The sequence below is a fragment of the Rhinolophus ferrumequinum genome, chromosome 5 (genome assembly GCF_004115265.2).
Source record: "Rhinolophus ferrumequinum isolate MPI-CBG mRhiFer1 chromosome 5, mRhiFer1_v1.p, whole genome shotgun sequence".
Taxonomy (NCBI): Eukaryota; Metazoa; Chordata; class Mammalia; order Chiroptera; family Rhinolophidae; genus Rhinolophus; species Rhinolophus ferrumequinum.
The window spans coordinates 13,831,194-13,858,206 of record NC_046288.1 but is presented as its reverse complement, the minus strand read 5'-3'; the positions used below and the strand labels follow the sequence as shown (position 1 = coordinate 13,858,206).

The 27,013-nt window shown below is 41.7% G+C and overlaps 2 long non-coding RNA genes across 2 annotated transcripts in view; one reads left to right on the top strand and one right to left on the bottom strand.

The window, feature by feature from the left end:
- The window catches only part of LOC117022269 (uncharacterized), a 110,921-nt gene extending 107,359 nt beyond the window's left edge, over nt 1-3,562 (bottom strand). Inside the window, exon 1 of the long non-coding RNA XR_004423016.1 lies at nt 3,282-3,562. This is a non-coding gene — a long non-coding RNA (uncharacterized LOC117022269). The remainder of the gene's footprint in view (nt 1-3,281) is intronic.
- Nucleotides 3,563-11,508: 7,946 nt separating this feature from the next.
- Nucleotides 11,509-16,330, top strand: LOC117021981 (uncharacterized). The gene is made up of 3 exons (XR_004422970.1): nt 11,509-11,661; nt 13,112-13,253; nt 16,054-16,330. It is a non-coding gene; the product is annotated as an uncharacterized LOC117021981 (long non-coding RNA).
- Nucleotides 16,331-27,013: the final 10,683 nt, after the last annotated feature.

The following is a 27,013-nucleotide window of genomic DNA, read 5'->3' as shown; positions in this document are numbered from 1 at the left end:
ATAGTCATGAAAACTGCATTGTTTTTCTTAGTCTTATGAATCCCAAACTCAAGCCCTCTTAGAGTAAGGTTTTTGTGGGGGTTTTTTTCCCCTAGGATTATGCATTCTCTGCGAAAACCTAATCACAGTTTCCCTTGAACCTGGATCCATTTTTGAAGAGATCTCACTTCCCCGCACCAGCACCCCTGCATTCATTCCCCTGCCTGGTCCTGAAAAATCAGAAGGGACTTGAAATGTAGAGGTGGAAACATGTCTGAAATAGTCAAATACGTTCTTATAGCAGTCAAAGCTCAATCACTGGAGATATGATTTACTTTTAATCTTCAGTCAAGAGTAGAATTTGGAAAGCAAACTCATTTTGTAAGAGAATAATTTCATCTACTTTAACCTTCTAATCTTTGTTTAAATTACCCAGAACAGGTTCTGTTACTAGTAAACCAAAGAGAACAGTCAAATCTGAAAGTTCTTATCATGTGAGGGGGGAAAAATGTGAGTAGTCCTCCATGCTAGTTAGACCAAGTGTATATACATGGCCAGAAGCACTGTTTCCTTGCTTTGTATCTTTATTTCAGCCTCAGTGTCACCAACTTGTTTCAAAATTTAGTCTAGAACAGCACACTGGAGAATCAAAAATAAATACACTGACTATTAAAACTAGAGACTGAAGTAAAATGATGCCAAATTTTCAATCCTACCAGCTTCTGAAAACTCAACAACAAAGAGGAAGATTAAAAAAAATCTTCAAAATTTGATTCTTTTTCAGCATAGTATATTCAAAAAAAACTCTTGATCAGATGAATTTAAGTGTAGCCTAGACAGATAAAGAAGCACGGCAGATTTAGGCTGGCAGCTTTGTTTCTATAGCTTATTTCTTCATTTAACAAATACTGAAAGTTAATAATGAAGCTAGGCTCTTGTGAAACTTCTCATTCCTCATTCTCCCAGGATGCAGTAATTAAGTCAAAGAGGCCAGCGGGATATGTATCAGAATAAGGTGAAGGGTAAGGTAGACAAGGAAGAATACAAAACCCCAAACTTCTTTTTTTCCCTCCTCCTGTGTCCCTTTCAGACTGGTTTGGTTTTGTTTCCCTCCAATATTTCAAATCATCAATCTGACAAAGAGTATGGTTTAAATTAATAGCAATATAACCTCCCAAAGTGTTATCCCATTGCCTTGGTTGGGTACGTGGGTTTGTCTACAGGTTGTGTTTTATGCCGCTGACAACGTCTCACCTTTTGAATCGGCACCTGCAGTTCTCAAGCACTCTTGGTCTAGCTGTAATTGTGCTTCAAACTGCAGCAACCTCTTTCTGTCTGTGTTGTCAACTCTTTGCTTTCTCTCCCCTGAAAACTTCATGCGACTCAAGCATTAAACAGTTTAAAGAACACCATTTCTCATCTACATTCCTGATAAAGAAAACTGAGTGAGTCATTAAAATGCCACTAGCAAAAAAAAAACTACTTGATTTTCCCTTCAAAGCAGTATGGCCTATAAGTAAGTAGCTTGAGGACACTATGTTTCTATCGCTTTGATAAGCCGAAAGAAAGAAGCCTTGGGACAATACCCAAGAGTAGATGAACTTTTACCTAAGTAAAAAAGGAATCGGTTATTTGAAAAAAATTCCATTTCATTTATTGTAACTGATTTCTTAAATATCCGGTGACTGGTAATTTGTCAGCTGTCATAATCATCAGTCCTATACTTTTATGCAGATTGAATTTTTAACTTGAAACAAGTACACCTCCACTCACTGTTACATTTGGAGGTAAATTACTACAGGAAGACATCCCCCACCGTCCTTAACACTTCAATGAGATAGATGCCTGTCATGAATGTTTCCTCAATCTCACTTTAATAATCTGAGTCCAAAAAGTCATCTATGCCTCTAGATAGCCCAATTGTGTGTTTTCAAGGGTGAAAAAAAAATCTGCTTTTTTTATACAGAAAATGTTGTGATCACCACAGGAAACATGGTCGGGCTGACTGTGTATGATTTTCCTGCTTTTCCAGAAGCTGACGCTTTAAAAATCTTTTTATAAACCATTTCTTTCCCACTAAATATACCAGTCTGAAGGAAGGTGGCAGAATGAAGGAGATGAGGGATAAAGAAAGCAAAGGGAAAAAAAATTGCAAAACAGGGACCCAAAAGTAAGATGAAGGGACAGTAGTTAGGATTGCCGAAAACCACCTTACCTTTGTAGTCGCCCACTTCAGAAATTAACACCATTCATTCACAGCCCGGTAGCAATTTACACGGCTAGCAAATAACCTACAACATCTTCTCGGCCTCCCTCTTTTTAATGTAAAACCAAAATAAGGAGTGTCCAGCTACTCCCCACCGCGCTGCTTAAAGCAACAGGTCGTTTTAGGCTTAACTCCCAGGCTCTGGGAATTCCAGTTTGTCAGAATTTCTTAACCTTGGAAACCTGCAGAGAGAACTCTCATCGAGGACAACTCCCCGAGCCTCTGCTTCTCACTGTCCCAAGCTGCACATTCCAACGTGGGAAGCAGGAGCGAGAACCAGAAGGCAGCTCTCTGGGGCTAAATTCCCGGAGGGAACGAGAACTTGAAAGTGCGGCGATCCCACTGGCAGACCGGCGCCGGGTCCGCACCCCGGGGAGACCAGCGGCCCCGGGAGCCCTGCTACTCCGGCGCTGCGCACAGGGAGCGCTCAGCCACTGGTCTCCGAGCTCTTCCCTGTTCCCTCCTCCCTCCTCCGGCTGCCCTCCCCCGCTGAGGCCATTCGCCTCACAGTAGCAAGGTTGTCTCCCGTCTACTCCCTTCCCTAAACTCACCAAACCAGATTTTTACTCCCCAACTTCCCGTAAATCTGCACTGAAATTTTATCCTGCTCGCTGAGCCTCCGCTGGCTAAAGGCCAGTGCAACATTCCTGTTGTTTTAGGAGCCCAGATACCTTTGCTGAAGGTTAAAAAATAAATCTGCCTTGTTGGGACAGATTTGGAGACTTCGCCAGACAGATTTCTCTCCCCGCTCAAAAAGTCACATCCATTTCAGACATCCAGAGATGACCCCAGAAGTGGCACCTGCGCCACCTGAGGACATCGGTCCGAATTAGACGCCTGGTCCCTTTTGGGCTGTTCAGAGAAACCAAGCAGAACCATGTTTGAGGAATAAGGAACCTGCGGTTGAATCACGAGCCGATCAGCACCACCCCACCCCCGTCCTGCCCCCTGGTAAAGATGTCGTTTAACCAGGTAGGATCAGAGCGAGCACCGCGGAGAGGCTGACGGAAGGGGGGACCTCCCAGAGTGTCCTTACCTGAAGCAGAGCACCGCTCGGACGAACGCAGGAAGGAACGTCACGCGGACGAAGTCCTGACCTTTGCCGGGGCCTTCGCAGCAGGGCCTGGGGCCTGGGCACTGCTTGTTCAGAAGTGGCTCATTTTAATGCGCTCTGCCGTAAAGTTACAGCTAGTTGTAGAAAGGGAACAACAACAACAGAGAAACCCCACTACATTTAAAAACAGCAGCTAAGCCCTCCCTTAACCTTTCCTGATCTCTGCGGAGTTGGTTCTAACCCCCTCCCCTTCCTCATCCCAAAGAAGCCCGCAATCTGTGCCCCACCCCTTCGCGTTACCTGTTTACACAAGAGTTAAGGAGCTTCACGCATTTCAATAGAGCAGAGCGCTAAGCCTGTTTGTAGGCGCGTAATCGGCCAACAGGATCGAATTCTGTGACTAAACAAACTAGAAGAGGAAGCAGGCACCACCAGGAACCTAAAACGGAGTTGTGATTTCGGGTTGCAATGTCATTCGACTGAGAAGAAAAAAAAAAAAAGTACTGTTTCTCATTGGGCTATTTTAGTGAAGCACTAGTCCAAAAAACGTTTTTTGCTGGTTAAATGAGTTAATACATACAAAGAGCTTAGAACAGTGCCTGGCACAAGAGTTAGCTACTGTTACTATTGTTTGTATTTGTACTATGGCTTTTCTTCTGAAGAGGAGAGAGGGAGTGATCAGAGTTAGAAGTGGGCTCTAGACTCAGCAGTAGTAAGGCCATGAGCATTTTTTTTTTTTTAAACCTCTCCCAGCCTCAGTTTCTGGATGATTCCAATGATGAGATTTTTGCTAACAGTTTACACTGTGGACAGTCTTGGATACAATGGGAAGAAAGTTCCTGTAAAGGAGCATCCAACTGATTTTCATCTCACTTAAAAGTTGCAAAATTCACAAATTATGTGGAAATCACTTGGCCTGTATGTTCCATGAAGATCACTAATACAAAGGAAACTCAGGACCCAGCAATCAACCCTTAGACGTGTGCTTCATTTTAATTAGGATTTAAGCCCTCGATTTTCTGTCCTTATCCTATTCAGTTAGAAGCCCATGCTACACAAATAATGGTCATTGACATTTGAAAAACAGTGTGAAATACGGGGCAATGATTTTTAAACTCCTCATGAATATTGAAAAGTGATTATTGATAGTTAAAATGTGATCAGTGCTGACAGGACACCCTTTTTCCTCCAATTTGCTTCACTTTTAAAGAAGAAATCCCCTTACATCAGTGAGGTCCTTTGTACTTTACCAAGCACTTTCACCCACCTCATCTTATCTGACCTTACAAATCAATTCTAAGAACTACTTTACACCCATTTTGCAGATTAAGACACTGAGGTCAATTAGTTCAAGGTTTCATTTCATGATGAGGCTAGGACTAGTTTGCAGTTCTAGTTAAATCTAAAAGCCGCATTTGCCACCCTTAGGGAAAATGATTCTTTAAAACTAGCCAAGAATTCTGAGCTATTTTAGATCCCTTTGATTTTTTTATCTTCCCAATGGCAAGATTTAATTCAGATCAAATAAACATTTTCTGAGTTTTAGATTCATTCCTTGTCAATACTAACCAGAGTGAACTATCGACAACAGGCAGGCAGAATACTCCCAGGTTCTCTCACCATATCTAAGGATTGACAGTACCAGGCATCAACAAGGGCTCCACAATTTTAAGACAACTTACAAAAACTCCAGTTCTACATGAGCCTTTCTCTTCTTTTCCAGAAGTATCTGGATTGTGGCCTTATAAGCCTCTCACTGTCAGGGATCCTCTGAGTTAAAGATTTCAAGAGGGGACATTCTTAGGCTCACACAGTTTTCCACCTCTGAACAGGTTTTTCCATAGGAAGCACTGGGGAATAATAACCAAGAAAAATAAAATAAGTTTGAAAAGTGTAAAGGTTAGTGACTCCAGGTGAACTGGAGCTGGAGTCAGGGAAAGATGGCCCTTGAGGAGGCCTAGCTCCTTGGAAACAAGGCCTTATGGCCGTTCTGAGTTGGTTACTTTCTCTCAAATGTTGCCTGTAACTTCTGCTCCTCCTTTCTCAGTTTTGCTCACTGCCACTTATTAAATAAATGGGAATAGTTTTTGTTGCAAACTGCTTCCCACTGCCCTCCCCAGGAACATGGCATAAATAAAAGATTTTTTTTTTTTTTTAAAGTGGAAGGCTATGGCAAAAGTAATGTGAGCTTTCATTATTTCTTTTTTGTGGCTTATAATTAGTAGTAGGAGTAGTAGTATCAGGCAAACCCTATGCTCGTGGGGCATTTCAGGTGTGCAATCCCTTTCTTTTGCTTTCTGCTTCCTTCTTCCCCTTCTCCCAAGAGGCAATGTGCTAGAATAAATACAAACAGCATGGAGATTGGCTTCTCACAGATTTGAGTTTGAATCTCAACTTTACTTCTTATCTATGTGAAGCTGGGCAAATTGCTTAACTGCTCTTAGCTCCAGTTTCTTCATCTATAAAATAATAACAATGAACTCTCTGGATTTCTATAAGAGTTAAATGAGAGGTGAAATCTTAGCACAATTCTTAACACATAGAAGGTACTCAAATAATAGTATTTCCTTTTGTACTGGGGAAAACACCTACTCCATGGTTCACAAAGAATTGTCTGTCCCATATTTAAATCTTAGATCAAATAACACTATTCTAAGACACCCTTATCAACAGAAGTAACCCTCAGACCGTTGTAAAGACCCAAAGTATACTAACAATAACCAATCATCTACATAGCATTTTCAGTGAGATTTATTGTATTTGATCATCACATCTGGGTGAGGTAAACATGGGTAAAGCACAAATCATTTGCGTTGCCTTATGGCTCAGAATAGGATTGCTGGTAAGAAACAGAGCCAGGTTTTGCACTGCTTGGTACTATGCCCCACTACTAGAACTGTGATTACTATACCGAGTGAGGGAACAGAATCCAGGAGTTCCAAAAGATTATTTTAGCTCAAATTTAGCCAGGAGCTTCTGGCCCGTTTCTGGACATTTCTCATTTTGGAGTCATGGAAACCCACAAAGAACACCATCAAAGATCTGTGCCCCAGGAGACAGTGAGGTGCTGACCCTGCAGAGTACACTTCCAGTTCTATGACAAACAGAAGGGCAGCAACGTAAAGAGTTTGGGTTTGATGTCAGCAAGACTGAAGTTTATATGCTGGCAGTTATGGGGTCACGGGCAAGTAACATAACTCTTTCTAAGACTCAGTGTGCTGCCAAAGGCAAGGCCTGACTGTAAGGTCGTCATGATGATCAAATAAGATGATACACATAAAAGCACAGTGCTCAACAGACTATGTTTTCAATATATGTTAGTTATTTTTCTTAAAGAGCAAAAAGAACATGTCCTATTGTACATGTGAGGCCTAAATGAGGCAGGTAATAAATACATGCAGAGAGCTTAGAACAATGCCTGGCACATAGGAATACTGTTTAACTGTTTGCTATTATTACTCTGTATAACAATTTCTTGTGATTGTGGTGAGGTCATGGTAAGCAATTGACTATTTGGGGGAAGGGAGCTTTTGTTATTTATTTCTTATGAGAGCCGACATTTTAGGTATTGTCCTACAGTTGGATAAAGAATAATATATTCTCAATGATTTTATTTTGTACTTGTTTCCTTTATCTCCCCTAATTTTACCTGAAACGGAAAAATTATTGTCACTGACCGAAACCCAAACTTTCTACTGAATCTGCTGATATTTTTCCCAACAGAAATTATTCAGAAAATAAACCTATTGGAATCTAGATCATGTAACTTGACCCAGAGAGCTCGCTCAACCTCCCTGTTTCTACAGCCTCTCCTTCCCTATCCTGGTGGCCACTCGCTACGCATAGAAGCCTTTTAAAAAAATATTTTGTTTTTAATTTTTATGTTACATCCACACTGGATCTACTGTGTGCAAATTTAAGACAAGCTATCCCTAGGTACACTTCAATCCAAGGGACTTAGCCCAGCACCTAACCCTAGAATGCAGTCATCAACCCATGGTCAAAGGCTGAGGCAGGGCCGTTCAGAAGTCGGGTAGAAGGGCGTCTGGGTTTGTGGTTTCCATGCGGCACCATAGGAGGGCCCCTGAGTGAATTTTAAAAATGTACTGAGTTCACAGAAAAGGGAATTAAGTATAGCAGGGGTTCACTCCAGACATTAATCTCGGACGCCAAATCCTTCCTTTGGAGAAAGGCCTTCGATACAAGGAGTCCCTTGACCTTGTTCTTCCTGCACAAATAGCTCTGTCAAAGCCCGCCTGCTAAGTAAGGCTGAAGGCTTTCCCCCCTCTACATGCCCACTAGGATGGAAGAAGCACTAATGTAAATTACAGGCCCTCCAAGGCCCACTCAAGATCAAGAAATTCTTTTGTTATGGCAACAAATGCTGTTAATTCCTTTATATCCCTTTAAGACTTATTCCTCCACCGGAGGAGATTTCCAGATTTCTTTTGATTTTGTAATGGAAAACAGCCTCACATAAGGAGCTCAATCATTCAACAATAACTTATCTGAAAAGATTGTCAACGTGAAATTACTAACATTTATTAAGTGCCTGCTAGAGTATGTAACACAGACACTTGTGTTAAATACTTTACATGTATTTTAATTCTCACAACAACCCCGGGAGATAGAGACTGTTGTTATACCCATTCTGTAGATGAAGAGACCAACACATGGTGTAGTTAAGTGACACTGCTGAAGTCTCACAACTAGAAAGTGGCAGAGCTGGGGTTTAAACCCAGGCAGTCTGGCTCCGGAGCCTGTGATCCTAACCACAGCAGTCTATGGCCTAGCAAAAGATTCTATGCATGTCTGTGATTATGTTATATATGGGTGCGTGTCTTCCAGTAACAGTAGTGCCAGCAGAAAGACAGTGCCTGGCACAAGGTAAACACTCAATAAGTATTTGTTGAATGAATGAGAGAATGTGGCTATACATTTAAATGTTATGATCTCAGTATTTAGAAGTGAGTGTCAAAGGAGGTAGGGTTTAACTCATCTAGAACCTGAGGTTTAGAGTCACATTGAGAATGAATACAAATGAATATTTGTGTTTTCAAAAATATTGTTAAGGTTTTAATCTGATATGTACTATTGGAGATTACTATTTTATAGGACAGAGTGAACTGCAGTGTGGCCAAATAGATTGACCATAAAATGCACATAAAAATAATGTGAATATTCTCACCTTTGCTTCTATTATTTCTCTGCTTGGAATACCCTTGTATATACCACCCATCCATCTATCATCAGTTATAAACATGGTAGTTAAGCACACAGTCTGGAGGGGGCGGCCGGATGGCTCAGTTGGTTAGAGTGCAAGCTCTCAACAACAAGGTTGCCAGTTCAATTCCCGCAGGGGTTGGTGGGCTGTGCCTCCTGCAACTAAGATTGAAAACCGCAACTGGACTTGGAGCTGAGCTGCTTCCCCCACAACTAGATTGAAGGACAACGACTTGGAGCTGATGGGCCCTGGAGAAACACACTATTCCCCAATATTCCCCAATAAAAAAGAAAAGTTCTATTAAAAAAAAGGAATGGAGCCAGATACTTGAGTTTGAATCCCTTGAGTTCAAATCCTGTCTCTGCCACTTACTGTGTGACTACAGGCAAACAACTTGACCACCAGGATCTTTAGACTCTTCATTAGTACCCAACTCATTAGGTGTGTTAGGCTTTGGGTGTGTTAGGAAGATTCCGTGTGCCACTGTAAGTGGGATCTGAGAATAGCACCAGACTGCTATAAAGCTTCATGTAAGTATTTACTGTTATAATTATTCATTCAACTGCCCATCCATTGTTTTATCGAACAAATATTTGTCAAGGATCTATTATGTGTCAGGTTCTGCGCATCATGCTGAGTATAGAAAAATAAATTAGATATGGTCCCTGTCTCCAAGAAACGCACATTCTATGGCAAGAGGTGAGCAACCAGCCAATGGCCTTGCAGTGTATAAGCCCAGGAAGTTAGTGGCAGTCTAGCATAGACTTAAGGGGTCAATCTAGGGGAGATGATGTCACAACTGAGAGGGTTAAAGGCTGCCTAGGAGTTAGCCAGATAAAGAAGATGAAAAGTATATTTCAGGAGAGTGAAAAATCACCAAGGAACAAAAGAAAGGAATTCAGGGGTGTGAAGGCAAGGAGTTCTCTCTATGGCTAGAGGGTTGGATGGCAGGGGCAGAGATGAAACTGAGAGCTAGAGAGGGCCGATTCCTGATGACAATTATTTGTTATGCCAGGGAGTTCAGAAGGATTTTAAATAGGGAGTGCTGAGATCAGGTTGGCATATCTATTAGAGTCTAAGGTAGTGTCCAAGTAGGTGGTGAAGAGAAGATTCAGAATGCATAGAGGGGGTAGGAGTCTGGGGCTTCGTGACTCATCAGATAATGGGGGTGAGACAGGAGACATGAGGAGATCTGGAGTAGAGAGAATTCATTCCATAAACATTCATTGAATACCTACTATGTGCCAAGCACTGTTCTAGACCTTGGAAAAACAACAATGAACAAAATGAGCACAAACCCTGTCCTCATGTAGCGTATATTCCAGTTGGGGATACAGAAGAAACAAGACAAAACAAGTAAGTAAAATATACAGCATTTCTGATGATGGCAAATACTAATAAGAAAAATAAGTCAGGGAAGGAAGGGAACAGAAAAATAAAGTGGAGAAGACAAATAAAGCTTAGGCGGAGTGCTGTATTTCCAAGGTGGTCAGGGAAGACCTCTCTGAGAAGGTGACATTGACAGGGAGTGAAGGTGATGAGAAACAGAGCACTTTGGACACCCAGTTTACTCCAGACAGAGCAAGGGTGTTGTTGGCATATTCAAGAACAGCCAAGCAGGTCTGTGTAGCTGGAGCGGAGGGATGGAAGGAGAGTGATAGGAAATGAGTAAGATAATGGAACCCGATTGTGTACAGCCTCATAGGCCATTGTAAGGACTATGGCTTTTGCTCTGATGGCATGTAAAGCCATTGAATAGAGGAGTAAGGAGATCTGACTCCAGTTTTAACGAGGTCGCTCTGAGTGCTGTTAACACACCAGGGGATCACGGCAGCAGCAGAGAGACCAGTGAGGAGGTCATGGTAATAAGGTATGAGTCCAGCTTTGCACTCCTTGAATCTGAGGTGCCTGTGGGGACACCCATGCAGACAGGCCAGATGAGCAGTTAGTTAATTCATTGGGTGCACCTGGCAGGCACGAGAATGTCCCATACACAGAAACAGCTTTGGTGTCTTGACAACAAGTTGGTGTTGCTTGAAACCCTGAGTCACCCAGAGTGTGGGAGAACAAGAACAGAAGAGGACTGGAGAGAGAGGTACTCCGTCCTGGCAAAGGGAGACACGACCATGACGAAGGAAGGCTGAGATGAAACTGTTAGTCTAGGAATGAATGAGATTCTAGAAGGAAGGCATGTTCACAAAGTCAAGCGAGGCACAGTGTTAAGTAAGTAAGACAGCGACTGAAAACTATCATTTTTCTTTAGCAACTAGGAGATAACTGGTGACGTTGACATGGGTGATTTCAGTGGATTGGGAAAGCAGAGCAGTGAATGGGTGGTGAAGGAGTGAAGATAATAGGTGTAGACAACCTTCTCAAATAACTGGGCTTCAAATGAAGACCAGTGATAAGATAATGGCTAAAGGAGCAAAGGAAAGCTTGCTTTTTGAGAAGAGAAAGACCTCGGGATGTCTACAAGCTGATGAGAAAAGCTAGTCAGGTGGGAGTTGGGGTCCTAGATACACAGGAGAATTCATTCGTTAATTTATTCACTTGTTCAACAAATGTTTATCGAGTATCTACCAAGAGTCACTCACCAGAGATACACAGATGAATAGAAACATGGTCCACTCCCTGATGCTGGAAAGACAGACACATATATAACTATATGTAATACAAAGTGAGGAGTGCAAAATAGAGATGGGTGCAAAATGCCAAGAAGAACCCATTAATTCCACGCCCTCTGTGGAAGAGGGCGAAAGAGAAGGAAACTTCCTAGAGGTTCAAACATTTGAACAGGGAATTAAAAATGAGAAAATGAAGGGTAGTAGAGCATTTCAGTCAGGGGAACTTCATGAACAACGGCGGCAGGATGTGGGGGAGGGGACATTTAGCATCTGGCGTGACTGAAGCCTAGGTGTGTGGTGAAGTGGCAGGATTTGCAGCTGGTCAAGTGGGTTTCAGCCAGATGGTGAAGAGACGTGAAAGGAAAATGGTCCCTCTTCTCATGAGTGACCTGATTTGGGGCAGAAAATGACCTTGCCACGGGGTGTTTTAGAAAGAAAACTCAAGCTCAGAACGAGGGACTGACGAGAGAACTTGAGAGCAGAGACGAGTTACGAGGAATCTGCAGTGGTTCAGGTAAGGTACCACAAGGTCCACAGGGCAGTGGCTGTTGAAGAGATGCTGAATGCGGTGGCTACTGTGGATGAGTGCGTTCCGCTCTCCTTCCCACGAGTCTTCGTGTACTGACAGGCTGGAACGTTCAAGACGACATTTCCTAGACCCCTATGCATTTCGAGTTCCAAATGTATGTGTGGTGTGGGTTCTGACAAACAGATCCATTTGTGCAAGATTCGGAAGGCAAACGTGAGGAAGAGGCCAGCTTTCTGGCTTTTCCTGCTGTTTCTTCCAGGGAGCACAGCCACCAACACCTGGAGTGTCTCAGCAGCACCCCGCAGTGCTGCTCTAAGCTCTGTGGGCAAAGCACACACAGAGAGTCCAGGGCACCGATAGTTTTGCTGGTGTGGATCTAGCAGCCAGAGCTTGGCTCTGTTGCAAATGTGGTTGTGGTGGCTTTCTGATCCCAGACTGCAAAAAAAGTGTGTGTCCTTGAACTCAATAGTTCCAGGGGTGCTTTCCTGCTTCCCCATTTTCCTGCTGGCGGCTGGCAGGCCAGCTCTGCACTGTTTACTATCGAAGTCATACCTTGCGGTCCAGCCAAGGGCCAACTCTTCCAACAATTAATTAATAAGCACATGATTGTATATATTCAAACACTTGCTGTTTAAAACGGCTAGAGTGATTTCTATATACTGCATTTGAACTCTGCTTGATATGTTGAATAAATAGAACTGAGACAATCCGATGCCAATTGAATGTAGTAAGAAGGGAGGAGGTGGCAGTGAGAGAAAAAAAAAAAGAGAGGAGGCAAGTAAAGAGAGGTTTCTAGCTTCATTTGGCCATCAGTCAAAACGGGGATTTGTAGAAAGGGTTGGAGATTTGCTGGTAGGAAAGCAGGGCATCTCATGAGTTGGTTGGAACAGGTTCTGTACAGCATCCAGGCAGTTGAAATTGGGTCATTACTGACTAATAGGGGAGCAGAAGGAGATTTGGTTCCAGAATGTAAGTGGCATTTTTACTGCAATACATCACTGACCCACACCTTCAAGTTTAACTCCTGCAGGACAGGTCATGAAATAGCAATGGTGGAATTAGTGAATCTTACATCTTTACCTGTCTGTCCCTAGGAAGAGTTTTCCCCTCGTATCTTACAATTCAGAAAGTTAGGTAGTGTCTCCTTCCTTAACTTCAGGAAGACAAGTGCACTTTTTTTCTTTTTAGAATGGTCAGTACCAGTCTAGTCTACCAGCATCTTTCTTTCAGAGCCTAATTAACACAGTATTGCTGAAATAAGATCACATTCTAACCTCAGCCGATTACTCTGGCAGTGAGGACCAGGCAGTGCTCCAGTGACCCACGGGAATCCTCCACTCAAAAATACTGCGTTTCATTCTGGTTATCACAACAAACTTGTTAAAGTAGTATGGTCTTCTTTTTCTTTATTCTTCCTTTTTTTTTTTTTTAACAGCTGATTCCATTTATCGTCAGCACGGTGACCATGTTTCCAAGGTCGCAGGCAGTAGAAAGGTCAACGGATCTCAGTTCAGCTCCTCTGAACTCTTTGGACAAATAACAGCCTGACACTGCAAACTTGAGTTGGGATCATACAAGTATGTTTTCTGGTTTTATAATAAAATTCAGGGATTTACACAATTGTCATTAAGTGTGTGCCTATGTGAATACATTTCTTAATGGCCATGAGGATTGGAAGCAGGAGATAGAGTATAAGCTTTCACAATCTGCTATAAATATTAGCAGCCATATATATATATATATATATATATATTAAAAAAAGACCCTTAGTGAAATTTCCAAGTGCATTGGAACATGCTTTTATTGCAGCATTAGTGACATTCAGTTATAGTTAATTAAATGTAAATACTTTTGCTCAGCTGGATTATGAGTCCCCTCTTGGTGTAGACATTGTCCTGTGGAGCTGTGTTTTTCCACCTCCGAGCAGAGGTATGTCCACATGGTGGGCACTCAGAGAACGCATGATGAGTAACTGATGCAAGTTACTAACTGGGGACAGGGACAGTGTTTTATAGTATTGGCTCTACTTCAGTGTCCTCAGCTATGAGATGAGTTTCCAGGTCATAAGTTCTATTATTTCTTTGAAAGCCTTACCCATAACATGTTTTGATTCCTAATGGAAAAAGATAAAGAATTTCCTTTCCTAAAAAGTTTGAAGTAGAGGTGTTTAATGTGGACAGCTTGGTCGTGCCCACAGCAGGGGGATGGAGTGAATGACTCTAGAGGTTCTTTATGGGCTCTGTGATGTTGGGATCCTTTTAACTCTCCTCTACCTTGAGATCTGGGTCAGGCTCACTGGGTGTGAAGCCCCATTCCAGAAATGATTTTGGCTACTGAATTGTTTCTATTTTCTTCTTGTTTATCATCAGGATATTTCCCCTTTCCGTGGGGATTTTCTGGAAAGGTCACATAGCTAGCCACGTCAGAAAACTATCCTCTTGTTGAATGACAATGATAGCCTCTTTTTCTGGTTGGCAACCAGAAGCAAGTGCTGCCTCATCGAAGCAGAAAGAGGGGGCTAGGCCACTTAGTTGGCCAAGGCCACAGGGGAAGTCCAGCTTCCTATGATGACTTTGGGACTGTGGCAAAATACCTTCCATGGAAGTGACAATAGGCAAAGTGCCACCGGGTCTTAGGGGGGAGGAAACATCTTCTGTGACCAGCTCTGAGCTCGCAGGGAAGGACTTCCAAAATACTTTGCTGCATCCCTTCAGCACCACCTCTCCAGTCCACTTCCAAAATACGTGAAATAATACAGTGCCCTTTGGAATCAAGGATGATCCTGCCATAAGCATAGTAAATAGCTCTGGGTAGAGCTATGATTGGAAACCAACCTAGTCATTCATCAATCAAATACTTTGTGAGTCCCTACCATGGGCTAGACCCTGAGCTTAGGTCCTGGGCTCAGGACGGTGCATGAATTCATAATCTCTAAAGTGATGGCCTGGGTGGGTCTGCACAGACATGCAGGACGAATTATTAGAACAGCACAAGGGCGCTACTCTGCCTGGGAGTACAGACAAGGGAACAACGGAGTCCCGTCCCCGGAAGGACTGACGATCCAGCTGTGCCGCGCTGGCAGAGCCAGTGTCTTTGTGTCGCTCTGCCTTCCCATCTCACAATCTGTCCTGCTTACGCGGCACCGGGCTCATTTGACCAGAACACTCTGCAGTCCCTCAGTGGCTCTCATCCGCTGTTGACTAAAGACCCAACCCCTTAGCAAGGCACACAATTTCACTCCCACTTTCCTTTTCCATTTTATCTCTTGCCACTTCCCTGAACAGTCCGTCATTCATGGTGCTCTTTTCATGTCTCAGTGCCTTCGGTCTGAGATTGAGCTCTAATTGCCACAGTGCCGACTGTCTGAGAACACATCCTTCCATTCCTTGTGGTACCCCCACTCCCTTACCACTGCTTCCGGGGATCATCTCCCAGAAGGACTATTACATTCAGGTCCTTGTCTCTGGATCTACTTCTAGAGGGATCCAAACCAAACAGCCTCTCCTGTCTCCCCAACTCTGGCCTTTACGCCATTTATCTCCGGTCGGCTGAGCTGCTTATTCTTGAAGGCTGTGCTGGTCAATCACCTCCTCTGTGCTGCCATTTACCGTCCACCAAACTCCACCATTCACAGTGTGAGGGGCTCCTTCCCCTGAGATCCTTGGCTCTTTACACAGCCCTCTCTTATGTGCATCACACGGCACTGAAATTAGGTGTAGATATATTTGACGTTGCCCATCAGGAACTATGACTGACTCATCTTTGTTAACCAAGGCCCTAGTGGAGTGCCTTGTACAGACTAGATGCCTATTAAATATTTGATGAATGAATATATGACCCTTCTGCTGTGGTTTCCTGGCTATAACCTTGTGTGCACAGCAAGAAGTTGGAAGCCATGGTCCTGACCCAGTACTTCTGGGCCAAGGGGAATTATTGTGCCTTGAGAAGAGGTTAGGAAACCTCTCCTTTCCTCTCCACCAGGACTAACTGCTAGCGATCTGACTGCAAAGAAGGGGCTTCCTTTCAATGCAGGACAGGGCTCTAAGCAGACTTGCCCAGGCCATTAGGAACCAATGGAGTACATTCCAAGGGTGTGAAAAAACAGTGACCGAGGCCTAATGACTGGTGCAGTGGCTACATGAAAATTGCTGCTTGAGTAGCCTGGAGCTACTCAAAGATGCCGTCAGTCTCTAAGAAAGCTGCCATCGTGGTAGTTTTTATCACAGGCTGAAAACCAGCTCTGCAGTAAGCCGAGGACTGAATAAAAAGCACACAAGGAGATGTAATCCAGAAGAGGAATCCAAAACTGTTGGTTAAGCAGGCGGCTGGTCTTTTGGGGAGGCTGGTTTCAACTGACTTTCTGTGCTTTGCTTGCAGTGTTATTTTAAAATCTCACTGCCAAGGAAGACCTGACCCTCTGAAGAATCAGGACTAGCAGGGATGGACGGTGCAGGCTGATCCCCTGCCACATCAGACTTCAAACAAACAAACAGAAACACAAATTCCAGAGCCACGAGAAGGAAACTTGGTCTTCCCTGCTGAGCAGAAATGGAGATGAACTAAACAGCCTGCAGAGTAAGAAATAGGAGTTGGCAAAGGAAAATGACCCTGTGTTCCATCCACCATGTTAGTGGAAATCAGGAAAGAACCAAGGACGATTTGAAGAGGGGCAGTAATAGTACTAAGTGGGCAAAGAAGGAAGGAAGGGGCTGCCGTGTGCCAGGCAGGTGGCCCTTACGTATCTTTTATATCAGAGAGATTTGAGCAATTATATTATTTATTATTGTTATTATTATTATTAATTTAAGCTCAATAGCTTTGAGCAATTATTATAGCCATTCTACAGATGGAAAAACAGAAGCTCAGAGAGGTTAAATAACTAATCCAAAATATCCCAGCTAGTCAGAAATGAAATGTAGGTCTAAATGACAACAAGAGTTTGAAAATAATTCACATCCAGTTCAAACACCAAGATGCCCATCACGGTTTGATTTAGGTCACGGGCTCAAAATAGTCAGGAATCATATCACAACTCAAAACTCTGTGCACATATCATTTATTCCTCCTCTGTTCATTTGCAAATTCACTGCTTTTCAGTGCACTGCGAGGTGGGCACTACAACAATGGGAGAAAAAAAGGGGAAAGGATCTTTTAGAGGATCAAGTTTAAAGAGGCCTGATTTTTGGAAAATCTCCAAATTTGGGGTTAGCCGTGTGCTTGGCTTAAAGAGAAAGGAAGAAAGAAAGAAAGAGGGAAGAGAGGGAGGGATGGAGTCTGCAAGCATAGGATTTAAATATTCACACTTCCTAACGTTGGTTATGACCAGAGGGAGACACTGAAATACCATGAGATTGGCAAGTACTGGCTAACTTTCAAATCAGCCCAAAGCAGGAAGGCTTAGTTATGTCACGAGAAAGCGTCTTGTTACTGCCCTAAGACCAGAACAAAAACATTGGGAGGAGACTCCCATCTTGACTATGTGATTTCCAAAGAAGCCTCGCTGGTCTTATGACTGTGATGTCTCAAGTGTCACAATTGTGTAACCCGCTGATATTTAAAGTGATCCTTGAATCCATCACATAGGATTATGAAGATAACGCACATTAGTTTTAGTAAAAGGGTAGAGGAGAGATAACTCTTGTTGAAGAACAAAGAGAAGAAGGAAACCTGGACTGGAATCCTGGACATGTGGGTTCTAGTTCTGGCTCCTTCGCTAGTTTGAACTTTCGGCAGTAACGTTAACTTTGTACTTTCCTGAAGAAGCTCTGCTAGATGTCACGGAAGAGAACTTCCAGCTCCAAAGATCTAAGGGGTTGATTGGAGGCTCTCAGAGAGGTAGGCGCTTGAATGTCATTTGAAGCTGTTGGGGTATAAGATGAATCAGAAACAAATCCAAGGACTATTTTTATTGCTGTTCATATCAAATTCCCTAATTTGGGTTTGACTAAATGAAAGAGAAAGGGGTGGGGGGAACTATCAAGAGGTAAGCAGAAAAAAGAAATAGCAAATAAAAATTGAAAACATAACAAATTCTCTTTAACAAGTTAAATAACAAAACTTGGTACTTTTAGTGTACTAAAAGAGTTCTTTTGGGTGGCAATGTCATACTGTAGAAAGAACACAGATGGCTTTGAATCCAGAAGACCTATATTGAATCATAGCTTTATCACTTCTGGCATAAACAACTCCAAATAAATTTCTTCATCTCTTTGGGTCCGAATTTCCTTGTGGAGAAAAGAAGATTATAACAACAGTGGTAGTAGCTACCATTTATTGGGTGAATTATGTGCTGGAGACTGAGCTACACTCTTTGAAGTATGTCTCTGAATCCACCCAAACTGCATGAACTAAGAATTACCATCCTTATTTTATAGATATGAACATTGAGACTAACCAAATCGAAGAGCAGAGCTGGGATTCAAAGCCAATTTGGTAAAGCTCTGAAGCTTATTCTCTCATCTGCCCTCCTATACTTCCCCAAAGGATAACAGTATAGATCATATACGGTAATATTTTAAAAGATACTAAGTTTTCCATACAGTATTCATTACCAATACAACAATAATGATAACAATGCAGTAGTGACAACAAGAATGGTGACTTTTTAAATGTTCATCATCAAAGTGAGTGTCCAAATAGGAATAGGTATCATCTTATTTCAGTGTCGAATCAAATAGAGACTACATGACGACTCCAGGCTGCTCAGACCCTGGGAGCTTCCCTCATCAGTTATCATCATTGACGATCTCAGTTTCTAGGCTCAGAAAAAGAGTTTGTATAAGCAGAAATGTTGATATCTGAGAAATAGTGCAGACAAGATATAGAAATAGTGAAACTACTTTGTTCTGTACAGTTTTATCACCGAAAGTGCCATCTGGCCAAGCATACCAGAAAACAACCAGAGGTTACCAGCTGGCAAATTTTACCATTTCAAAAATCAAGCAAAAGACTCAATAATCTATCACTGCAGTGCTTCTGGATTGTAGTCAGAATAAAACAGGTGGCAGAGTGTCCCTATGAGTCATCAAAGCCAACAAAGACTCCCTCTGGCCTTTTAGAACTAGATCACATGAACTTGAAATGGAATCTTAGTGCAGAGGGACGGGCATAGCTCCTTTAAAAGAGGATGTGGGAAACCAGATGAGGCAAGCAGGTGGCACCGTTGACCTGGGAGTCTGGGTCCCACTGAGTGTATATGAGGAAGCCTCTTCTCTACCTACTAATGACTTTAATGTCTTCAGTTCTTTAACAAAGTCCTGGCACTTTGTACATGTTAGCCACAGATGTAAATGTGAAAAAGACCTTAGAACTCATCTGGTCAAGTGTTATCATTTCACAGGGGAGAAAACAAAGGCCCAGAAAGGTAAAGTCTGAAGCTCATCAGTGCACAGGCAAGACAGGAATCTCCTCCTTTCTCTGAGTATATGATGCTGCCTCATCTCATCCTTCACGCTTCAGTAAGTTCACACTGATTTTTATTTTGACACATATACACCTGCATCTCACTCACATGCACTAAGATCTTTGGGCGGATAATACTCCCAGAGCATTATTCATAGGAAGTAGATAGTACTTTCTGTGTGCCCAATTCTAAGTATTTTATACATACGAACTCATGAATTCTTACAACTCTCTGAAGTATGTACTGTTATTATCCTTATCTTACAAAGACACAGAAAGGTTGTGATTTCTCTGAGGTCACACAGCTAGTCAGTGGTAGAGCCACAATTTAAACCCAGGCCAGTTAGCCCCAGTGTTCATGTTCTTATCTCATACAAAGATGTATAGACATGATTACTGCTTGCCTCTGGAGAGAAGAAATGGGGGGGCTGCGGGGTCTAGAATGGGAAGACTTTCTTTTTTCCACAAACCTTCACAGACTGTTTCCATTTTTGCCACATGCATATGTTACTTATTCAATAAACAAATAAAAACATAACTATTGTGGGTATCTTTTAAAAACAGTTCTGAAAGGGTAGGTGGTGACAGTTGTACAACATTATGGATGTACCTAATGCTACTGAATTGTACTTTTAAAAATGGTTAAAATGGGGGCTGGCCCGGTGGCTCAGGCGGTTGGAACTCCATGCTCCTAACTCCAAAGGCTGCCGGTTCGATTCCCACATGGGCCAGTGGGCTCTCAACCACAAGGTTGCCGGTTCAATTCCTCGAGTCCCGCAAGGGATGGTGGGCTCCCCTCCCCGCAACTAAGATTGAACACGGCACCTTGAGTTGAGCTGCCACTGAGTTCCCGGATGGCTCGGTTGGAGCGCGTCCTCTCAACCACAAGGTTGCCGGTTCGACTCCCCCAAGGGATGGTGGGCTGCGCCCTCTGCAACTAGCAATGGCAACTGGACCTGGAGCTGAGCTGCGCCCTCCGCAACAAAGACTGAAAGGACAACAACTTGACTTGGAAAAGAGTCCTGGAAATACACACTGTTCCCCAATAAAGTCCTGTTCCCCTTCCCCAATAAAAATCTTCAAAAAAAAAAAAAAAACCCAAAAAGCAAATGGTTAAAATGGTAAATTATATATCAGGTGTATTTTACTACCAAAAAAAAAAAAATAAAACAATAATCTAAGAGCCTCTTTGGCCATGACAAAGACTACTGGGGCAGTGTTTTCTAAGGCTTCAAGCAGCATATTTGGGTCTGGAGCCTAAATATCTCAGGATAACTCAGTAAATGTTTATTGTGCACCTATTGTACATAAGGCTCTGTGCAAGGTATGGCAGGGTATATAAAAATGATAAAGCCATAGACTTTACTCTCAAAAAATACATGGAAGGCAGCTTGGGTGATGAAAGCACAATGTTAAGAGGAGGAGCTGCTCTTCTGTGAACCATGAAGCCTAAGATGCCAAAAGGGCATTTTTGTGGGGTTCAAATGAGATACTCTGTGGAATGCACCTAGCACAGCAGCCAGTGTAGAGCAGGAGTTTAATCAATGTCACAGCTGTTATTGTTACTGTTCTGGGACTCTTCTGAGACTTAATTTCCACTTTTGTAAAATCAGGCTTGGATTAGATAACCCACAGACTCTACAGCCAGGAATGGGGGAGGTCTTCTCTGTTTTGTCAACGAGTAAAGTGAGGCAAGGCATGCTAGAGTGACTATTCTCGCAGAACAAGAACATAGAATCCCTGGGTGAGAATGGGTGAGCTCTATTTTGAAGTGACAGATCTATTTGAGCTCTTCCTTGCCCCACACCATACTTAAAAGTAAGGGATACAAACTTAAATAAATTCCATTTAAGATGAAATAGCGAATACTCAAAACATTTCCTTATTATTTCTTTTCATTTTACTATTATCTATTTTTTAAAGTTATTTACATCAATTTTGTTTGAATGCTGGAAATGGTGTGCTACCATACATTTCCGCAACGCCTCATTCAGAGACGTCAGATTAGTAGCTTGAAATCCGCCGAGGTAGGAATATTTACACAGAGAAACATTACAAATCAGCCTTCAACCTCCTCCTGAAGCTGGTTGTTATACATTTACCAGCACACCACTGGTTCAAACCAGCATGTGCAATCTGGGTCTCTTGGCAGGCCCCTCCTATTGCTCTCAAACTGAGGGGTGCACAATTATTATCCCACAGCCCGTAAATCAGGGGCCCCTGAAGGAACAGGCTATTAGACGTGGAGCTCTTCTGTTTCCTTCACCAAAATAAAATAAATAATTCCGAGTGCACGGCCCATAGCCACGGCCCTCTCACGTTTGATTCTTCATCCTCTGTTTCCAAGAGCTAATTACAGTGCGGGGTGTGCAAAGCAACAGTTCTGTGTGTCCAGGGTAAAATAATGGCTTAGTAATTCCTGGGAGCGTGAAGGCTGGGTACTTCTCAGTGCAGTGAACACAAATCCCAATCTGATGGCATGTGACTTTCTTTTTCTAAATGAATCAGACTTCATGAATAGAAATTTAGCTTTCCTCTGCCCACTCTGGCCCCACCACACCAGTTAGCATATTTTCTGTTTTTCAAGTTGAATTGACTCACCAATATTTTTAGGAGCCTGCTGGTTCACATGTTCGGTACTGATAAGTATCAGAGGGAGACGGAATACTTGCTTTGCAAACTCACTTGATTACATGGCACGAATTTGTTTCTGTTTTTGGGTAGAGAAAATGAAAGCCACTCCTAAGACAGAACTGATCCCTGGTTTGGGGAAGGGCCTCTTTTTTCACCAGGTTTCTACAGAAAGTGTCTGCTCTGTAGACCCAGGATACTTCAAGATGGGTTTGAGCTGCATACCAGGCCACAACGGGACCCAGTTTAGGACGTAAAGAGTCCAGGCCTCAAGACCCTAACACTGACAGACGTTGCTGCTTCCCAAACCACAGGTAATTCAAAATAAAAATTTCCATTAACACAGAACCTATGTGGAAAGCAGTGCAGTATCTTGGATAATGCATGGACTCTGGAGCTAGAATGCTTGGATTTGAATCCTGGCCTTCCTATTTATCAGTTCTGTGACCTTGGGAAGGTCACTTAAAAATCTCTGTTTCAGTTTCAAAGGAATTATTAATACTACCTATCCTGATAGGATTGATTCGCATGAGGATTAAAGATGCTAAAATTTGTATCATGGTTAGAGAAGTGCCAGGTATATTTTAAGTGTCATATAAATCGTAGCTATTATTTGAATGCTGACATGGTTTCTAATTGTTTTTGGACTGAAAATTTGTGCATAGGCTAATTGAAACTGAACTATTACTTGTAGTACTTCTCTGCACCAGGCCCCGTTGTGAGCACTTCATAAATATAGCCATTAAATGGTAATTCTTTGGGTGGAAAAAAATTAAGCCAATGAAAGAGCCTGAAAATCCATATGGGAGAAAAGTAATATTGTAAATGCAAAATTTCAGAGCTTGATATTTTGGACATATGTGGCAACATAATAGCTCTCCCCTTTAACACATAATCAAGCCCATAACACTTTCACACATGGTATAGTTCATTTTCATATTTCAAGACTTGGTCCTCCCAGCAGATCACAGGATACTGACCTGGCAAACATTGCGTTGAGACTTCTCTTAAGGAGGGTTGTTTTTCTTTTTTGTTTTGTTTGATACCAATGTATTAAAGGTAACTCAAGTGAAAGAAACACATACTTTATATTAGGAGTAAATAATGGAAGAATCCAATTATCACATTTTAAACTATTCTTCTCTAGTGAAGACTTAAGGAGAGAAAGAAAGAATAAATGTGGGATAATAGTAGCTAACACTTGGGGACTTGCCATTATGCTAGAAACAGTACTCAGTAATTTGCATGTATGTTAATTAATCTAACTTTCCTAACAATCCTATGATATATTTACTATTATTATCTCCTCCATTTGACAGATGAGGAAACAAGCACAGAGAGACTAAATGACTTAACCAACATCACACAGCTAATAAATGTAGAGCTGGGACTGGAACCCGGCAATGCGTCTCCAGGATATTGAAGTTCTTTACCTCTATGATACATTGCGGCTCAATGGGCTTTGAGATTCATATACACGTATATATATGGCAGAGACTCAGTACATGTTTGTTGACTGGTCAATTGATTGATTGCTTCATTTGTTTGTTTATTCTTTTATGCCTTAGTGAGGGAGGCAAGATGGGAAATCAGGAAGATGGGAAATAAATGGAAGTTAATAAATGGAAGCGGCCAGGAAAATAGCTAAGCTAAGGGCTGGTGACCAAGTAGAGACTGATGCTGGGGCATGTAGGGAAGAAACAGAAAAGACACATGGGAGGGAACCAAGACAGTGACAGCCTTGGCTGATGTCACGGTCAGAAGTCACACTGGCATCATACAGGGGTTATGCTACTACAACCTCTGCAGTGACTTGAGACTAGAAACGGCAGTTTCCATCTTGTCTTACTAAACTCTAACATTTTATATTTTGTTAGTCTTGGAGTTTATGTTTCATTCATTCATCTATGAGGTGACAGACTATGTTCTAGCCCCTGGGGACATACAATGAACAATTTAGATAAAAATTCCTGCTTTTGTGAAGGTTACGTTTTAATTGGAGGGATACAGACAATAAATATAATAAATAAGTAAACTACGTAATAACTTTAAGGTGGCAAGTTGCTGTGGTTTAAAAAAATAGAACAGAGTAAGAGCGACCAGGAGTGCTAGGGGCTAAGGTGGCGGTCAGAATGGGCCTCACCTATCGGGTGGGATTTGAGCAAATATTTAAAGAAGATGAGGTTAAAAGAAATGTAGTCATAAGAATAGTAGACCCATATTACCGGATTATAGAAATTAAGAATGTATGTTTTAGAATAAAAATACTACTGAGAAGTTGAGTGCTTTCACAGAGGAAAAGCTACATGTAGTCCTTCCATTCTTCCCTGGGAGGTCTCAGAGATGACAAATCATCTATAACTCAATGTTCATATCAATTTGTCTAAAAATAAAATTTCCATCCCTGTCTTAGTGGTGGTAGCATACTTTTAAACCTTCAGTCAGTTTTGTTTGTTCAGGAGCACACGGTGTACAAGTTTGTGTATTAAGTGGTTTGTTCTCATGAGCATGTAAGTGTAATCCACAAAATGATAATGAGAACCACCACGGAATAGCAAAGACTGTTCATGAATCAAATGAAGTATAAAACTAGTAAATACCATTTCAAGAATAGCCTAAAACTTTTGTGTTTTTTTATATAAATATACAAAGAAGCACTGCTAAAATAGGAACATATAAAATTGAGTATGTTTCCCAATTCTTGTTCTGATATGGTATTTAACTTCTAACAAATGAGTTTCTACCATATGCAGAAATTGTGTGAAGTATTTTATGTGTATAATTTTATTTAATTTATTCACTCATTCAACAAATATTATTGAACACTCACTTGTGTCAAACATTGTCCTAGACTTGGGATATAGCAAAGAACAAAACAGACACAATCCTTTGTATTATGGAAATGGATATATAATAGGTCAGGTAGTAATAAATGCTATGAAGAGAAATCAAACCAGGCTAAATGGGTGTGGAGAGTGCCTTTGGGTGGGGGTGCTGCTAATTTATTATAGAGTGACCAGAGAAAGTATCTCTAGTAGGATGACAGCTATTTTCTGGGCAAAATTATTTCTAGGCAGAGGATACAGCAGAAGGTCAGAACATGTTTAGTACTTGACTCTCTAAGTATTATCTTGTAGGAAATCGAAGGCTCAGGGATAGTTTTTTTTATATATACAGAGGGTGCCAAAAAAATGTATACACATTTTAAGAAAGGAAAAACCTATTAAAATTGTACCACTTAATATATACCGATAACAAAAGATGAATACAAGTCACGTTTGACTTCTGCAATTACAAGAGGTGCTCAAAGTGGTTACCATCAACATCCAGACACTTTTGATTACGGCGAACTACTTTTTGAGCAATGTTGACCAAAGTGTCCACTTGTATACATTTTTTTGGCATCCCCGGTATATGTCCATGTCACATAAGTAATAACGGGCAAAGCCATATATAACTCCAGGTCTACTGACCTCAAAATCCATGCCTTAATGAATTTACTCAAAATACTATGAATTTACTCATCCTAACCGAATGCGTTACTCTTTTAAAAGACTGGCAGAGCACAGGACTCCCAGGAATTAATTGGTACTGCTGTTTTTTCTCTAATTTACTCTAGCCTTAGGCAAATTCCTGACACTTGCTCTTCTCCAGAGCCTGTAAAATGGGGTTCAGATAATTAACAACTCAGAATAACTGTTATGAGAACTAATTAGCGACTGTTTACAAAATACTCTGAACAGCAACAATAAGAGTGTCTTCACTCTGAGTATCACATTATCTTCCCAGGGGAAATCTAAATACCTCTATCTCTGTCCTCCCCCAACTACCACATCTAGTCCTTCTCAGATTTCCCTCTGTTGGCAAAACTAATAACCTAGTTATTAAAACAAGAAGCCCAGGAGTCATCTTTAACTCCTTTTCTTTCACTACTTACATTCCCTAGCCCTATTCACTCTACCTCCAAAACGTATGTTGTATCCATCCACATCTTGCTATTGTCAATGCCACCTGTCTATTTCAACACAGCATCCTCTCTTGCATGGAGGATTGTAATAACTGGCTAATTGGCTTCCTCCATTTTGCTCCTCCCCAATGTATTTGCCACACAAAGGCCAAGAGTGACTACCTTTGAAAACAGAGATTAAAGCATAATTTCACCAAACTAAAAAGCTTCTGCCCAGAAAAGAAACCATTGACAAAATAAAGAGGCAACTAACCGAATGGGAGAAGATATTTGCATACAATGTCTTTGATAAGGGGCTAATATCCAAAATATATAAGGAACTCATACAACTCAACAAAAAAACAAACAATCCAGTTTAAAAAATGGGCAGAGAACCTGAATAGACATTTCTCCAAAGAGGACATACAGATGGCCAATTGACATATGAAAAGATGCTCAACATCACTAATCACCAGAGAAATGCAAATTAAAGCCACAATGAGATACCACCTCACACCAGTTACAATGACTGTCATCGTCAACAAGACAAATAGTAACAAGTGTTGGAGAGGCTGTGGAGGAAAAGGAACCCTCATACACTGTTGGTGGGAATGCAGACTGGTGCAGCCCTTATGGAAGGCAGTGTGGAGGTTCCTCAAAAAATTACAAATAGAATTACCATATGACCCAGCAACCCTTCTCCTGGGTATCTACCCCAAAATATGAAAACATTTATCCATAAAGACACGTGTGCTCCAATGTTCACTGCAGTTCTATTTACAGTGGCCAAGACATGGAAACAACCCAAGTGTCCTTCGCTAGATGAATGGATAAAGAAGTTGTGGTATATATACACAATGGAATACTATTCGGCGGTAAGAAAAGATGATATAGGAACATTTGTGACAACATGGATGGATCTTGAGATTACTATGCTAAGCGAAATAAATCAGACAGAAAAACTTGAGAACCACATGACTTTGCTGATATGTGGGATATAAAACTGAAAGCAAAAGAACAAGACAAACAAATAAAGAAACAAAAACTCATGGACACAAACAACGGTTTAGCGGTTACCAGAGGGTAAGGGGGGACGGGGAAAGAGTAGAAGAGGGGAAAGAGAGTCAAATATATGGTGATGGAAGGAGAACTGACTCTGGGTGGTGAACACACAGTGTGATACATAGACGATGTATTACAGAATTGTACACTTGAAACCTATGTAACTTTACTAACCATTGTCACCCCAATAAATTTTAATTAAAAAAAACAACATATAAATTTGTGTACTTAAAACCTTCAGTGACTGCCTATTGAGCGTAGGTACAACCCCTTACCATGGCCAGAGTGACCAGCCCA